We start from the raw sequence: 14,896 nt of genomic DNA on the forward strand, positions 1-14,896 counted from the left end.
CCATAACTTTAGACAAAGTAGGTAATAAGGCTATTGGCCTATAGTTACATACATTAATCTTTTCTCCTTGTTTGTGCACTGGTATTATTTTTGATATTTTCATACTGTCATGCACTACGCCATTACTTAAAGAAAGGTTGAATATGTATACTAATGGGTCAACAATGTATTCTATAACATTTTTTAATAAAATATTGTCAATACCATCGTGACCACAGCTTTTTTTGTTTTTTAAGTTGTTCACCATATCTATTATTTCATTTCTATGTACAGGTACTAAAAATAAAGAATTTGGATTTGGTTGGTGAATGAAATCCGTATATTTCTTTTGGGTTAAAGGTATATTATCTGCAAGACTTTTTCCAATTTGTGTGAAGTATTGATTGAATATATCAGCTATACGAAAAGAATCGTGTATTTCAACATTATTGTGCTTTATTGTTTTTATGCGTTCTTTTGTGCTTTGTTTATTTATGGCAGTGTTTATTGTTTTCCATGTTTTATTGATGTCGTGTTTGAAACGAATTAATTGATTTGTGAAATATTTTCGTTTTTCACTCCGCAATAGTTTAGTGAGGGTATTTTTATATGTAGTATATTTACAATGTGACTTTTCTGAGCGACTGATTTTATCAGCATAGTACAAGTTATTTTTGCGATTTATTGATCGTAGTATTGATTTCGATATCCATGGAAGTCTTGGACTCTTTTTATAATTATTACATTTACTAACCAATGGTACATGTCTATCTAAATGTGAAGTAAAAATTTTCATAAATTTATTATATGCTGCATTAGTATCTTGAGAACTGAACACATCAGACCAATCCGCGTCTTCAAGACCATCTTTCAAGCTCTGTAAATTATTTGGTGTAAGTCGTCGGAATTTATGTTGCTGGGTATCTTTTTTTGCTAACCTAAAGGGAGTTCTTGAAAATATCCGGAAATGGTCAGAGATATCAGATAAAATTATTCCAGACTCGGGTAAAGGAGAGACATTACTAAAAATATTATCAATAAGGGTTGCAGATTGGTTAGTAACCCGAGTGGGTTTTGTTATCAATGGTAAAAATGATGATGTAAGCATGATATCAAAAAATTCATGCGATCTATTGTGGTTAGATTTAGATATGTCTATATTAAAGTCACCTACCACATAACAGTCTTTATTATAAAAAACCGGGTTTTGTAGAAAATCTTGCAAGTATTCAAAAAAAATTATTTGTGTTGGAGTTAGGAGGTCTATAAAATACTGCGATCAGTATGTTTTTAGAGTTTGGTACCCGAATTTCAATGATAAGAGACTCTACAATTTCATTCATACAACTAAGATCATTGTGAGTAAAATATTCTAGCTGTTCATTGATATAGATACCTACCCCTCCTCCCCGTCTATTACCCCTATGGTTTTCTACAAACGTATAACCAGAAAGTGAATATAAACCATCAGATTCCTGAGATAACCATGTCTCAGTTAGCGCGATTATGGACATTTTATTATGTGAAGATGAATCGGATAAAAGGCGTAAATTGTCGAAATTAGAGCTCAAACTCCTTATATTCATGTGCATTATTGAAAGTGTATGTGTAGATTTATCAAGTGAATTAAATTGATTTATTGTAAAGTAATTTGAACTTGGATAATTATTGTCGTTTATTTCATTTAAATCAGTAGCTAAATTCATCTCCATTGATACGAGATTTTCAAACGAAGAATTGCAGTTAGTATCTTGGGTTTCGTTGTTCGGCCTAAACAAATTGAAAAACTCATCATCATTCAACGCTGAAAAGGGGAAATTTTCAATCACTGGGAATTGAAAGAGAAAAACACGAAATGCAAAAAATTCGCTTCCTGTAGAGATCGACGAGACCGCGTGCTCGTGTCAGCAAGGCAAAGAACTGGAGAGGATAATAATTAGATAAAGAAAAACTGGTTATACACATTCCTATGAAGAAAAGGAACACAAACACATGAGAAGTCATCAGATAATCATTGGCAATTGTATTATACGATGTCAATTGCATTGTAAATATTTTGTACTAAATAAGCATAAAAGGGTTGGGTGAGCTCCCGTGAATAAAACAAGCTGGGAAGCCTCCCCTGTATAGAATAGGATAAGGGATAACACAAATTCAAATTATTCAGGGCATGCTTCCCCGAAAACTGAATGAAGGTGGAAAGGCATTCGAATGTAGTTATGGTGTTCGTACATTTAAATATAACTTGAACTCTTACACCTGGTATAACAATTTGTTTGCCTTGTTCGAAATACCGTTAAATTAATGAATAAAAAGAATAATCATCTGAGATCCAGACTATGTTCACACTGTACATTAATCATTGTTGATTTGTCAAAAACATTAATTTTACTAAAGCTATCTGTTTTTTAGGTAGAATGGTTGCTACTTTTACAAAAATATGTCTTCTATACGTCCTCAGTAAACAGAATAAACCTACATGACAATTACAAAGTTCTTTCCTCTTTTGACCTTACAGAGCAATGTACACTTATGATTATGATTAATGATTATTTGTTTTCCTTCTTTTTTCTTATTCTCCAAAACAAAAAAAGTCTTTATAAATAATGGGCAAGCATGACGTGTACGCAAAGGTTAAAACAAGATAGTCATTGAATCCAAAATTTCAAAATAAATCCAATATGAGCAGTTTACTGGATAATTTAGGATTCATCAAAATCACAGGGTTTTTTTTTTTAATATAAGACTTAGTATGATATATTCCTTTTTTTTTTACTCCGAAACGAACCGAGAGATTTTATTTTAAGTCCACCGGCAAAATGTTAATCTTGTTTATGTGTATACATTTCCGGAGAAATGAATAAAAGGAATATTTTACTGAGATCTAGGTCATGTTCACACTTAAGTAATCAAAAATAAGTCTAGAGTATTCAAGCACCAATAGATCACTGGATCAATTAATACGGTTACACTTCGTAATTCCGAAGCTTCGTAATTCCGAAGGTTCTTTATTCCGAAGGTTCGTAATTCCGAAACACGTAAATTGCCTATACCTCGATGTTCGTTAATCCGAAAACGAAAAGGGGTTCGTTAATCCGAACATTTGTGGCGTAATTCCGACGATTCGTTATTCCGAAGGTTCGATAATCCGAAAACGAAATAAGGTTCGTTGTTCCGAAGGTTCGTTAATCCGAAAACGAAATAAGGTTCGTTGTTCCGAAGGTTCGTTAATCCGAAAACGAAAAAAGGTTCGTTGTTCCGAAGGTTCGTTGATCCGAAAACGAAATAAGGTTCGTTTTTCCGAAGGTTCATTAATCCGAAAACGAAATAAGGTTCGTTTTTCCGAAGGTTCGTTAATCCGAAAACGAAATAAGGTTCGTTAATCCGAAAACAAAATAAGGTGCGTTAATCCGAAAACAAAATAAGGTTCGTTAATCCGAAAAATGAAAACCGGGAAAGCAGAGGCAGAGGCAAGGGGAGGGGGGCGGGGGACACTTTTGCCGTTCAATTATTATGAGGATGGGAAGGCAAGGGCGGCCGAACGAATTTTCGTTGGGGGTAAAGCCAAAAAATGAAACTCATACGTCAAAATGGGCACTTTGGTGATATTTTCACCTTAAGATTATCATCTGCTTGAAGTCATTGTGTGTTTGATAGTGATTAAGTAGAGAAAAACTTTTTTGAAGTGACTTCTTATTATGGCAAAATGTATATTTAGGCTTTATTTTTCGGGAGAGAGTATAATGAGCGAGCGGCTTGGTAAAACAAATTCAAAGGTGAAGTTGTATAACGTTTTTTGTGGTCAATTATTCTTAAAATGGCATTATTGCGAGGTGTTGCGAGCGTGAATCACAAGCTAAAACTTAAGGTTATTTCAATAAAAAATGAAAATTAGTTTTTAAAAATCCGAGCAGATTTCTGCTGTCATTAAAAAGATGTGCATCTAACTAAAGAATTAACACGAGCGCAAAACGCGAGCTTAAACATAATGACCAGAAAAGGAACCTGTAAAAGAAAGCATTTAGTGACCTTTTTATGATGCATATTTCACCAATCGAATGAGAGTGCGAAGCGCAAGCTGAAAATTTGCAATATTCAAGCCTGAAAACTCAACTTAACTTGTATACTTTAAAAAGAGTATTTTATTTCGAAAAAACATGAAAAACGGCATATTTATTTTTGAAAAAGGAACTTTCCCATTTTGGAAAATATTAATTCCCATGTTTTTTATTTCATTTCTGATGCCCCCTGCCTCCCTCCCGACCTGATCTAAAGGGGACATTTTAAGAACTTTTTGCAGTTAGCCATGAAGACGATGCGTGTTTTCACCAATGGCGGCGGAACGTATTTTTTTTTGGGGGGGGCAAAGCAAAAAAAAGGGGCCAATAGGGGCAATTTGGTGCAAACGGATATTTTCACCATTAGATTATCATCTGTGTAAAGAGGTTGTGTGTTTTGTAGTAACTAAATTGAGCACAATTTTTTAAGTGATCACTGAAGTTATATATTAACGTTCCATTTCTGCGAGCGTAGAGAGCAAGCGGTTTGGGGGAAAAAGTCAAATCTAAAGATGTAAAATTCACCTTTTTGGTCAATTACTGTTAAAAGGGCATCCTTGTGAGATGTTGCGAGCGAATCACGTGCTCAAACTTTTGGAAATTTCATGTGGGCCTAGAATGATAATATTGATATAGATATTATTTACCCAGGGAAGCCACTTCAGTTCTGAAAACTATTCTCCCAGCTATTATTATTATTTTTTACAAGAATGCTTAGAATGTCCAGTTTTCAGGTTGGAAAATCGGAAAAATTTGGCTCACGTTTCTCGCTCGCATCAAGTATTGTTTATTGAGGAACTCATTCTATTCCTGGTTACAAAAAAGAAGTATGAAATGTCCAGTTTTCAGGTTGGAATATCACAAATTTTAAGCTTGCGGTTCGCGCTCTCATTATTTAGTTCGTAAGATATATATTCTATTCTTGAGTCACTAAATGCAGTCCTTAAAAGATTACTTTCTGAAGCCTGTTGCATAAAACTTTTTACCTGAGAAAACTCTGGTAAAAAATGAAAACTAAGGTTAGTCTGATTTCTGCCACTGACTTTAGCACAGGGCAAAAACTCCTGTAAAACAACCTGAGTTTTCTCAGGTAAAAAGTTTCATGCAACGGGCCCCAGGTCAGTATATAAACAAATTACAGCTCGCCCTCGCATTAATTCTTTAGAAAGATACACATCTTTCTCACGATTACAAAAAATGCTCCGAATGCTCACTTCACGTCTTGTTACATGAAATGTCTACTAGTTTCAGCTTGTGATTCGCTTTCAACATCTCACAAGGATCATTATTAGTATTATTTTTATTTTTATTACCAGCAGAAGCTGTTATTAAAAATGACATCCCCTCCAATACAAATCCTATTATCTAGAGGTTGCTCGCACGCTTCCAACACACTTGATCCCCTGCATCTTTAATTAAACCATTTGCTTATAGGCAGCAATTGCTCAGATAAAATCGAAATTAGCCTATGCTTGATCAGGGCGCCTATATTCTTAATGAAATACATGCTTTGGCCCCAACACGCATGTATCATCGATCGTTATTACTATCATTGCATAATATCGTGTAATCTTTTAATGACAACATCGTTTTTGTTACCAAAATGAATTATTTTCATTTTCGGAAATACGAACCTTATTTAATTTTCGGATTAACGAACCTTATTTCGTTTTCGGATTAACGAACCTTATTTCGTTTTCGGATTAACGAACCTTCGGAATTACGAACCTTATTTTGTTTTCGGATAAACGAACCTTCGGAATTACGAACCTTATTTCGTTTTCGGATTAACGAACCTTCGGAATTACGAACCTTATTTCGTTTTCGGATTAACGAACCTTCGGAATTACGAACCTTATTTCGTTTTCGGATTGACGAACCTTCGGAATTACGAACCTTCGGAATTACGAACCTTCGGAAATACGAACCTTCGGAATAACCGAACCTTCGGAATTACGAAGCTTCGGAATTACGGATGTATGCGATTAATACTCCTCAAAGATTTCTGAAAATGTTCTCTTTTTTGAAATTCAGAGTTACAATCAATGTTTCTGTTTGAACTCTTAAAAAAGATGTACATTTATAAATATACCACAAAGTTAGGAACCAATTCTAAAATTTGACCGACACCTATAAAACACATCGTTATCATGTTTCAATTACCGGATAAATTATTTGGACAAAAAGAATGTTCTGCTGGCTACAGGTCATGTTCATAATGTAGAATAAAAAATAAATCTAATTCAATTCATCATTGAACTAGCTTACATCTTCTTTCCAATACTATTTACAACAAAAATGAAAAGAAAAAAATCATAAATGATCATGTTCTTTCCTCCATTGGTTTGAAGTAAAAGTACCATGATTAACATGATTAAAATCTATATTTTTATCAAAAGAGCTTGTGTTAATCATGTGAATGACTATGTCAATACAAACTGTAATCAATTGTAATACAAGAGGTCAAACATTTCTATGCACATGATGATATAAATGAATCAAGATTCAAATTCAAAGACATGTCTAGAATGCTCATGACCGACCGTTTATTGGATTGTGAACCCATCATGCTCACAGAGCATTATTATGAGAAATTAAGGCCACGAAGGTGAAAAAACAATTCCAAGTTTCAACTTGCACTAAGCATGTCCACTTCCTACTCAGTTGAAGTTTTGAATCTTAATTCAGAGGAGTTTATAATAAAAGATCTAGATGAAAATGTTCTTCTACTATCTTTAAAAAAAACTCATACAGGCATAGAACTATACTTTCTCTTCCATTGCTTTCATAAACAGTAAATAAGAAAATGCTGTTTTCTCTACGGCTTATGTTAAAATTCTAAGTTACAACTTACAAAATCATTTACCACTTTCCAATGATTATTTTTGCATAAATTCAAAGGAAAATGAGAATGTTATATGAATACTATGCATGTAGCACTGCCAGGAGTTAGACAAGTTAAAGATATTCAATACTTAACTTTCTGTAAATTTTAGCAAAAAGTCACTTTTTTTTAAATGCACATATGGTCTGACATAATTTTTTTTTGTAAATTAATAGGCCCTAGAGGAAAGAAATGAAAAGAATAAAATCATCTTAAATGATCATGTTCTTTCCTCAATTGGTCTAGAGGAAAAGCACCAAGTTTGAACCTGCACTAAGCATGTCCACTTCCTACTCAGTTGAAGTTTTAAAACTAATCCAGAGGAGTTTATAATAAAAGATCTAGATAAAAGTGTTCTTTTACTATCTTTGAAAAAAAAAAGAAATCACAGTCATAGAACTATACTTTCTCTCCCATTGCTTTCATAAAGAGTAAGATGAAGAAATGCTGTTTCCTCTATGGCTTACGTTAAAATTCTAAGTTACATGTAGATCTTACAAAATCATTTACCACTTTCTAATGATTATTTTTCTTAAATTTAAAGGAAAATGAGAATGTTATATGAATACTAAAACGATGTCCGTGAAGCGTCACGACGTTGAATCGGATATCTCCCGGAATTTTTAGCTAACTTTGTGGATTTAATCGGAATTTGGATATTTTAACTGAGTTTTGTGGTTTTGAGATACTTTTGGATAAAGCATAACAACTCGCAGCTAAAGGATATTTCGATTTTCTAGCGAGAAACAATGTATTCTGACATGGCAACTCCCAACTCTGCCACGTTTACATCACCACAGGGACCTAAACCCGTATTTATACAGGCACGGGACGTACCAAGGACAGATACACACATTACAGGTGAGGAGTTGTATCTAGCATTGTCTCGTTCAATTGATCATCATGTTATAACGGGGGTACAACGCATTGGTAACCTGTGGAGAATTTATGTAAACAGTCATGAAGCGAGAGTGAGCCTCATATCAAGTGGATTAGTGATAAGAAACACCACAATCCCAGTATATGATACAAACCCTTATACTAAGGCCACGAATGAGAACTTGACTCGTGTACTTATAAAGAACATTCCTCTATCAGTAGGAGATGAACTTATCAAATCAACACTACAAAACATGAAATGTCAAATAAGAGGTGAAATAATTCGTCAGAAACTGAAAGTGAATGGTAAACTGATTGACTGTCTGAACGGGGATCGAGTGTGTTTCATAGACCCACCCTCCCAACCCCTCCCCAGATCTATCGTGGTTGCTAACCTATTTCGAGCCAGAGTCTTCCATATTGGACAACCTGAGAGAGTGTCAATTTGCTCAAGATGCCTCGAAAACGGACACCATTCGTCACAATGCACCAACAGCGTGAAATGTAGAAACTGTAAACAGACCGGCCACGTAAGCAGCACTTGCACAGCAAACGTAAACACAGCCACACCCAGCGAGTTACGTAACACCACAGCCGATCGTGAACCCCGTGAGAACGCCATGAAATCTGGACCCACATCACGTGATCACGCCGCAACCGCCAATGGGGCTCGCCCGAAGGAGAGAATGCATACACCACAGAGGCATACACAACAAGCTGACGCATCGTCACCTTCTCGCAAACAACGTCAACCACACATCACAGGATTTCTTCGTACACACACACCGTCACAGTCTGATGAGCAATACAACACAACAGACGTAGCAAATGAATGCGACTCAGGAGACGAGACATCGAGCGAGGCAGACCAGTTTCAATCGCCTTTCTCACCTGAAACACCAACACCGAAAAAATCCAACAAAAAACCTCCGAAGCGGAAAAGAAAAGAAAGATCAAACACAGGAAGATAAATTGATGGAAACGAACGATGGAAACGAATGAAAAACACCGGAATACTCAACCCTAATAACATAGCTATTAACTCAAAAGTTCTACATTTGATTTCGGTCAATGTGAGAGGAATACGAAATAAAAAGAAACGAGATAAAATATTCAAATGGTTAGGTTTTCAAAAATACGATATTGTTTTGATGCAAGAAACTTTTATAACCAAGGACCTTGAACCAATATTAAATACCGAAAGAAAATGTTCAATATTTTTTTAACAACGGTACCAACCATTCAAAGGGTGTTTTAATTGGAATAAAGGATGGTTTACCTATAGATATCATAGAATGTATTAGACAACCCGGTGGTCGTGTGATCGGTATTCGATTATCTTACAGCAATAAGTTTTATTTTATTGTAAATGTTTATGCTCCGACAAAATCATCGGAAAAGTCTATTTTTTTCAGAGGTTTACTTTCATGGCTTAAAGCACACATACATAAAGAAGATTTGTTATTATTGGGTGGAGACTGGAATTCAGTTCAAAGTTCATGTATGGACACCCAAGGAATTAGTTATGCATATAAACCTAATGACCTGTTGCAAAATATATGTAAAAAGTTGAACTTAGTAGACATCTGGAGAAAATGTCACCCTTCACTCAAACAATTTACTTGGCGGCAATACTTACTTGGTTATTATTCCCGATTAGACTATTGGTTAATTTCATATGATTTATGTTCATTTGTACATTCCGCAGATATAAGACCCATTCTGAAATGTGATCACAATGCTGTGTCCTTAAAACTTACAATTTCATCTTTAGTCAAGGGTAAGGGTGTATGGAAATTTAACAACTCACTTCTTAGAGACGACATATTTAAACAAACAATCAGAAATATCATAAAGAAAGTAAAACTAGAATATAAAAACTATAATGATCAAATGTTATGGGATTTATGCAAGATTAAGATCAAAGAATATTCAATAAAATACTCAAAGACAATACAGAAGGAAAGAAACCAAATATATCATATTTTGCAAAGTAAACATGAAATCCTTTCGAAAGCAAATGATGCTCACCCGAGTGACAGTAATCTTACTGAACTTAACGATGTTACTAAGCAGATTGATAAATTAATTGAAGATAAATGTAAAGGTGCCTTTGTGAGATCCCGTGAAAAATGGATGGAAGAAGGCGAAAAATCATCAAAATATTTTCTCAACTTGGAAAAAAGGAATGGTATAAAGAAACATCTAGACTTTTTGAAACGGGAAAAAGATGTCATTTTTGATGAAGAAGCCATTTTAAAAGAAATCTATGAATACTACCAAAATCTATATTCAAATAAGAATAATGTTCTTGCAACAGAAATATATGATTATCTCAATGATGTTGAGTTTACTACCCTGTCGGAAGAAGAAGCTGACCTTTGCGAAGGTTTACTTACGGAATCCGAATGTTACAAAGCATTGAAGTCAATGAAAGGTAATAAAACTCCAGGTAGTGACGGACTATCAGCAGAGTTTTATCAATGTTTTTGGCAAGATATAAAATATATGGTTATCAATAGTTTGAATGAAGGCTACATAAAGAATAAGTTGTCAGAATCTCAAAAGCAAGGTATTTTAATATTGTTACATAAAAAAGGTGATAGAGGTTTACTTGACAATTGGCGTCCTATATCACTTCTAAACATCGATTACAAAATTGCAGCCAAAGTCATTTGTTCACGTCTTCAGCGTGTTATCGATAAAATAATTTCTATGGATCAAACTGGTTATCTCAAATTACGTTCAGCTTCAGAAAATGTTCGTTTAGTTGAAGATGTAATTGATCTTTGTTCGCACCTAAATCTTCCAGGTTATTTCATTTTTTTAGATTTCAAAAAAGCTTTTGATAATGTTAACCATCAATTTTTATTTCAGTTATTACACAAATTAAAATTCAAGGATTCATTTATTAATTGGATTAAAGTTTTGTATAATGATGCTTCCGGAAGAGTGATTAATAACGGTTGGATGTCACAAAATTTCAAAATACAACAGGGTGTAAGACAAGGCTGTCCACTCTCAGCCTCGCTGTTTTTATTAATTGCCGATGTTATGGCAAGGAAAATAAAACAAAACGATAATATTGAAGGAATAATTATTCCAGGAGAAAATGGAACCCTGTGTTCAGAAAAGAAATAAAAATATCACAGCTAGCTGATGATGTAGCAATTTTTGTGAGTTCTGTTAATTCTGGTAATATTGCGATAAAAAGATATAAATCAAATTGGAGAAATTGCAGGCCCTAAACTTAATTCATTAAAAACTCATGCAATGTCCATCTTCCCTCAACATGAAACCTTAAGAGATATACAATGGACAAATGATCCAGTGAAATACCTTGGAATTTTTGTAGGTACAGATAAACGTAAAAAAGAAAGAATGAATTGGGATACAAAGTTAGTTAAAATTCAATCTATAATGAACATCTGGAAAATGAGAAATTTAACTATATATGGCAAAATAGTAATACTTAAATCTTTGATAATATCACAAATTGTTTACCCTGCAACTGTAATACACGTACCAAACAACCTGGTACGTGAATTAGAGAAAATGATGTATACGTTTATTTGGGGCTCGAAAAAAGAAAAGATAAAACGAAATGTTTGTATTAATTCATTTCATAAAGGAGGATTAGATATGATAGACTTAAATTCAAAATTATCTTCATTAAAACTTTCGTGGATTTCAAAATATTTAAAATACGATGATCAACCATGGATGTACTTGTTTAAATTTTGGATAGCAAAGATAGGACCGATGCCCTTGTGTCTTCGTTTCAATTGTTCAAAAAAAGATATGTTAATTGTATGTATGAAAAAGCAAATTCCATCCTTTTATACAGATCTATTATGTTCATGGTATGACATACGTTTTACTGACTATCATAATATTAATAGTATAAAACACGAAATTTTATGGTATAACAGTCATATAAAATTTGAAAGAAACCTTTTATATTTCAACAGGTGATTTGACCACAATATATTTTATGTTCACCAATTATTACGTAATCATGCCTGGAAACCTTCCGAAGAAATTTTTGAAACAGTAGCATGTAAATCTCTTTTAGTTGAATTTGAATATTCAAAGCTAAAAAGAGCTGTCCCAGCTGAATGGACTGACAAATGTGACACCTTATCTCCAAAGCTTCCAGAAGATCTTTTTGAAATTAGGGGAGGAGATATTGTAAATTTAAAGAATATGAAATCAAAAGATTTTTATGATTTACTCATAACCCCCAAAAAGTCCGATCCACATATTATACAATACTGGCAATCCAAATTAGGATTACCAGTAAACTTTGAATGGCAAAATGTTTTTAATTTCAAACTTAAGTATTTAAAGTATAACAAGATTCGACAATACAACTTGAAAATGCTTCATAATTTATTACCCTTTAAATTCAATTTATGTCGCTGGAAATTAGCTAATGACACATCTTGTATGTTCTGTGAAGCAAACGAAACTTTTGTTCATATTATGTTAGAATGTAACCCTGTTGCTGATTTTGGAAAAAGATAAAGAACTCTCTGCAATTTATGTTTAAAATCACAATTCCTATTGACGAAATGACGTTGTTCATTGGATATGAAATTCACGATCGCAAGTTTACTTTAGTTAATTTGTTTATGATATTTGCACAGTACGCAATATACAAATCATATGTCTTGTATAAAATGCAAGGAAGAGCTTTTGATATATATTCAATTTGGTATGAGTTCAAGAAAGAGATACTTTTTTATGTAAAATGGAGATTTAAATCCAATGTTCATTTAATTGAAATGTTCGAAGAGCTTTAACCTTACAAATTTCATTTCTATTACAAGTTAGCTTATTTAAACAGTTGATGTCTATTACATGTACATGTTTATATGCAACTTGTTATGTAACTCTATACGCTCTGTGTTACGAAAGAAATTGTTAAAATGAGAAAGGAATATGAAGAATAAAGTACCTCTGAAAGAGGAAAAGAAAAAAAAAGAAATGACCTTAAAAAAAAAATATGAATACTAAAACACCGCCAGGAGTTAGACAAGTTATAGATATTCAATGCTTATACTTCCTATAAATTGCAGCAAAAAAAATATTCTCTCTCTCCTTTGGCCATCGAGGTAATTTCTTGCACACGTGTGTCAACGAAGATATAGATGAGAACATTTGGGTTTATATTTTTTTCGAATCATTATTCCTCTTCAGCATCAACGGCATTGCTTATAAGAAGAAGCATAATAAGAGTATGTAGGCTAACATATAGTATATTTTATTGTTTTTTTTTCCGATGGACCTCTAAGTTGCTTGCTTATAAAAGATTATTGATTTTGATACATGTCGACAATATATAAAGTTGTTAAGACCTCTCAATTTCCTCACTGCTCTCAGACATATCAATCAGTGTATACTTGCCACACCCTGGACTCCTTTTCCTTGCAGTAAAGTACGACGTTTATCCCCTCTACGACGATCTTTGTTGACAATTTCTTGTGTTTCCTCAAGTCGTACGCAGTTTTCGCGAGGATGTTACGACGATCTTTCAGGACTGGGGGCAAATCTGTACGTACAGAGATCCTTCTAGCTTCTTGTCCCTCTACTCTAGGGGGGCGTCTGGATTCGAAGGTTGACAGAATTCTGTTGCGTTGGTGCATGTATACCATCTTGGCAATTATTGGTTGGGGAATGCCCTCCGTCTGTCTCCTCTGGGGCAAGCGGTGGGCATTTACGAAAGCTACCGAATCCGCCTCTTCTCTCGTTTAATGTAGACAAGCGTTTCCTTTAAGACTTCGTACACGTTTTCTTCTTTTTTCTGTTTGACTCCGTAGAAAAGCAGATTACTCTTCCGTTGGTAAATCTCTGCCAGCATCATTTTGTCCTTAATTTCCTTCATTTCTTTCTGCATCTTCTGTATATATAACACATACCCGCACGCTATCTTGGAAAAGTGAGTGATAACATGGATATATAGTTATGAAGAGATGGATAGCGGCCGTGAATTCACGAACAAGTGACTGTAATCATGGTAATTGCCATCTGACTAACATTCTATTCATATTACTTGCGCAGAAGATAATATATATATCAATTAAAGTGGTACTCAAGGCTGAAAATGATATATATAACACATACCCACACACTAGTTTCTTGGAAAAGTGAGTGATAACATGGATATGATTATATGCTTCGGTGATTTTTTTTTCATGCAGAAACGAATTTTTATAAGAATTATACAATTTATCCATGCCTTTGCATGCATTGGGGAAAATGCAAACGCATAAATAAATTACATCGATAAGTCTTGAATAAGAATGATGGATACAATTAAAGATGAAAATTTAAAACTGTTAATGATTAGGTTTGATTTCATTGGAGTAGTCACAAATGGATATCTCTTTTAAGAAGATCACACACATTTTCTTTAAATGACTTGAAATAGTTATAAGATATACTTACACGTTGGTTGCACTGTTTTGGTTTTTGCCTCAGTGTTGATATGACTTGAAAGTTTTACAAGTGATGCAACTGAATAAAAGAGGTCGTTTTTTACGTTTCAGAAGAACATGTTCTGAAGACGACTCCCGACGACTTTATGTTGATTGACTGGCAATATAGATCGTGTTTCTGATCTATTTAGTGATTTCGTTCGGAATGATAGCATCTTCATCGACAGACCGAAATAAGAAGTCACCGTGACCTTGATTGTGCGCGCGACGCAACAAGCAAAGATGAAGTATTTCCGACTTTCTGATTGGTAGTCTAACATGGACACAATGTAATGAATGTTCATCATTTCGGAATAGATTTGCCTCCGTATAATTGGTGCATATACCTTACCTCCATGCTATGTGAAATCCATTTCCGCTTGAGGACAGCTTCCTCAGACGGGGATGTGAATCTTCTGACAAAAAACTTTACCAATGTAAAGTGTCGAAAATCTGTCTATCTGACGGTCAATCAGATCGGGGTTGCCCTAGCTACCAATCCGTCTCTGTGGTTTGGTGGTTAAGGCACCGGCGTTCAAAGCTGGGGGGCCCGGGTTCGATTCCCGGCAGAAATTTTTTTTCGCCATCACCTATTTTTCTCTTCATCCATTTCTTTA

This window comes from Lytechinus variegatus, chromosome 15 (assembly GCF_018143015.1).
Source record: "Lytechinus variegatus isolate NC3 chromosome 15, Lvar_3.0, whole genome shotgun sequence".
Classification (NCBI taxonomy): Eukaryota; Metazoa; Echinodermata; class Echinoidea; order Temnopleuroida; family Toxopneustidae; genus Lytechinus; species Lytechinus variegatus.